The sequence below is a fragment of the Malus sylvestris genome, chromosome 5 (genome assembly GCF_916048215.2).
Source record: "Malus sylvestris chromosome 5, drMalSylv7.2, whole genome shotgun sequence".
NCBI lineage: Eukaryota > Viridiplantae > Streptophyta > Magnoliopsida > Rosales > Rosaceae > Malus > Malus sylvestris.
In genome coordinates, this window is record NC_062264.1 from 19872195 (window position 1) to 19876445 (window position 4251).

Sequence of the window (4251 nt, forward strand, 5' to 3'; positions counted from 1 at the left end):
CAATTCTTTATAATTGATTCGGTAACGGCTCCTTCCAAAACTATATCGGACCGCGAGCACATACTCTCTTTTTTTTCTTGTCTACTAAAAAAAATTATATTAAAAATAATAAAGCAAAGTATAAAATGCATAGAAAACCCATAATTAACTTAGTGGGTATTACCCTTTCCAAAACTCTCACCCTTCATCCTCTACGACAAACGAGCACTTGAGTCGACAATCGTGCTTAAATTCGAATAACAATTGGAATTGTAATCCGTAAAAAGATTTGAGAAATATGGAAACCAAAACTGGTTATTTATAGGAACTTAGGCCACCTTGTGCGATGAAAGCTTCGCCACGCAAAATCCCTCAGCAAATGTCGCACTGATTCTCTGATTCAATAGCATTTAATCCTCTGACTCAGAAAACTGACCGTCTGGAGTAAAAATCTTATGCAACGAAACCTTTGTCACGCAAGACTCCGGAGTCGTCGCCCTTTGATTTGACCCTTACGTGACGAATGTTTCGTCGCTCAAAACGTATAGATTCGAAATTACGCGGTAAATTAATCGCGCTTTTAATAGCCTTTACGTGACGAATACTTTGTCACGGTTGGAAATATGCGGGACGAATAAGTAATTCGCCCGCACATACTTATTGCGTCGAATGTTTCGTCGCGCAAAATATCTAGTGACAAACAAATAGGTAATTCATTATAATTATGAAATTTACGTAAACATAGATCTTTATAATCTATATTTACGTAAGTTTCATAATTACAAAGACTTAGTCAATTATAATATTTATTCTAAAAATAATAGAAAACTTAAATAAAGTAAATTAATCAATTCAATTATTTAAACAACAAAACATGAATTAAAGGCTAATTAAGTCCAAATACAAAACTTAAAATAAAACCTTAAAAATAAATATTGTCCTCAAAAATTCAAATTTAAAACTACTCCACTGGTCCTCCATTCCTTTCCACATCATAACACCACTACTTGTAACCCATTTTCAACACCTCCTCCATCAACTTCATTAACTCTTCGTTGGTATCATCAAGAGTATAGCTACATTGTTACACATATATGCAAATAAGTATTTACAACATATAAAAAATAATTTCACAAAATTAATTATTTTCAACATTTGTCACACTTACTAATAGTTGATCCATCACTGCCTTCTTCACATCCTCGGGCACAAATTTTCAAGAACGCCACTCAGCAGTAGGACAATTGTTCTGCATTGTTAAACAAATCAAATATGCAAACTCAACATATTGCGTCATATCATGGGGCCAGGTGGGCATGCTTTTTCTTTCCATCATTCGATCTCAAACCGTCGCTCTCCTACTGTCCCTATTATCAGCCATCAGATAAACAAAACAATGTGAAGAAAATTGCAAAACAATATGTGCTTATAAAGAACACGTAACACTTTACACGACGAATCATTCGTCGCGCATAACCATTGAGAGATGAAACCTTTGTCGTGCAAAGTACGAAATAAATACGCAATAAATGTCACGACTTCGACGCCACTGACCATCACTTTGCACGACGAAGTCTCGTCCCTTAACGTTATGCGCTACCAAAATTTCGTCACATAATTAAGTGGTAATACGCAGTAAATACGACGCCTTAAACGCTAACCGACTATTTCACAATGTTTTTGTGCAACAAATTCTATTCCCGCAAAGGTATTAGCGACAAAAGTTTTGTCGTGTAAAGCCTTGCGCGATTAACTAAAAATATTTATTTTATTCTGTCTCAACAACAGTTTCTCAACAAAATAATATCAATATTATAATATTTTAGAAATCTGTTCTCGAAACGAAACAAAATAAATACAGTCCATATAAATTTATTCTTCCCAATTAATAATAATTCAGTGTCATTATTTAATAAACCATAAATAGACTAATAAAAAAAAACTATTCTAATCGTCCGCTGGTCCAGCCACTCCGTGCCGCTTTGCGTCACATTCAACATCAAACTTCAACTCCCGAAAACGATACTTGAACACGACGTCGATGCACTTCATCAGATTTGCGTCACTTTTGTCAATGTCCCAATCAAGCTGATATGCAAAAATAAATAAATTATACATATCACTATTATATTTTAATGTAAAGAACTAAATTATTATTTAACTAATTACTAATTTACATGTACTGCTAATGCATCGATCATGACTGTCTTTATCTCCTCGGGGACGTCTCTCCAAGACTCATAATTCACTCTGCATCTGTCACACACCAATAACCCGACGTCGCTCCTAAACTTGTTCACCATATCCAACTTCTAATATCTTACTAATTTTTCGTAAGTGATTTGGTAACAGCTCTTAGCTAAAGAAGTGTATCGAACGCATGTCACATCTCTCTTCTTTTTTTTGTCTATCAACAAAATAAAAACTTATAGTAGTCTACTTAAATATTTAATTAATTAAACAACCAACAAAATTTAGTACATATTACCTTTCTCAGAACCTTTGCCCTGAACTCGAAGGACCACCATAGTCCGCCATCGCGTACGAAAAAAAAAAACAAAAATTGGAATAATAATTGACACACCCCAACTGAAGTCGAGGCGTGCTGGTCATCACGTGAGAGTGACGTAATCAAGAGTGCAAAAGAAGTAATTAAAAATAATGAACAAATTAAAACCAAATTAAAATTTATTTAAACTAGAAATAAGTAAACATGTGGAAGTGGTCAAACTCGAAGTACAACCGTCCAGAGCATAGGTAACATAAAGGTGCAGACGAATTGATTAAGTACTAGATACACAACAAGAGAGGAAATATCCCTACATTATTTATGGAGTGTTAGAACCGCGCGATTAACCCTCGTGTGCCACAAAGAAGGACATATATCTAAGACCTGGAGGGGCGAAAAATAGAAGGGTGAGTGGGCAAAAACAAAGCTTTAGAAAACACATTTCTCTTTTCTAAAAGTAATAACCCCTCACTGTAAAACCCGTATAGTTTCTAAAAAATAATACTACATAATACGAAAATGAATGTACAAGAGCTATGAAAACATAAGCATAGAGAACGATATTTTCAGCATTTTTAATGCATTATTTGGGTAATATATCGCGATATTATCGATAATATCGCGAGATGAAACCCCCAAAAATACTTGAAAAGTGCTTAAAAGTCTCAATCTTGAGCATAGGGGGATTCAAACCCCTCCCTTTGTCAACCACGCACCTGAGCTTTATCCAACTCGCTACATATGTGTTTGTGATTACATATTCAGCCTGTAATATTTATATGGTCGATAAGATGTCTGCAAGGCTTGTACTAATTCACTCATGTATCTTACCATGCAATGTATAAAGTGTAAAATATTGTACTAATTCATTATATATAAATGATTATGGTGTGTTTAATCTTCTTTCATTAATTACTACATATTTTCCACACTCACAATGTTTGTCAGCTCGCTATATAATCAACTTAAATCAGTTAAATCCATCATGCAATGCATTTCCTTCCAATTTTTGTGATAAACTAATAGATAATTGACTAAATAAACATCCTGCAAAGTTTCAATAAAAATTTCCAAAGTTTTTCTTACAATTTCCGTGGTTTTTATTCAATTTTTATCGATATCGATAATATCCCGATATTTCCATCGAAATTTCCGTGTTTTTGGACTATCGATATTTCCAATATCATCGATATTTTAGACCAGCAATAGTAAATGTAAGCCAAGTGTAAAATCAATCTAAACTAGCATGCCAGTCGGAGTCACCTAATGTGACATGTATGACTGGACCTATTGCTCATCAATCTATGCTAGCACACGAGTCAGAGTCACCTAGTGTGACCTGTACGATAGGCTGGGTGTAAATATGTACGCTCTAGTGCTACGATCATGTGATGGCTAGTGATAAATCGTGGGTCACCTACAAGTCGAAACTGCTTCTTGCAATATGTACGATAGGCTAGCACCTACTTGGATATAAGGCGAACATGTGGTGCGGGAGGTGAACATACACGTGAAAGTAGGTCTCCTCTATATGCGAAACAACTATTTTTAGTTAGTTAAATAGCACATACACAAGAATCTAGGAATAACTTCTCATAGTTTGCTCAAACGGAGGGTTTGAATATACGAAAATGTTCTACTTGAAGTCACAGACCTGCACGTAAAAACCACTCGCCGGCAGGAAGCCAGACGCACCCTCACATGCTGTCCAACCCACGGCCATACGCGCAGACACGTGCATGGCATGCGCAACGGAAACCCTA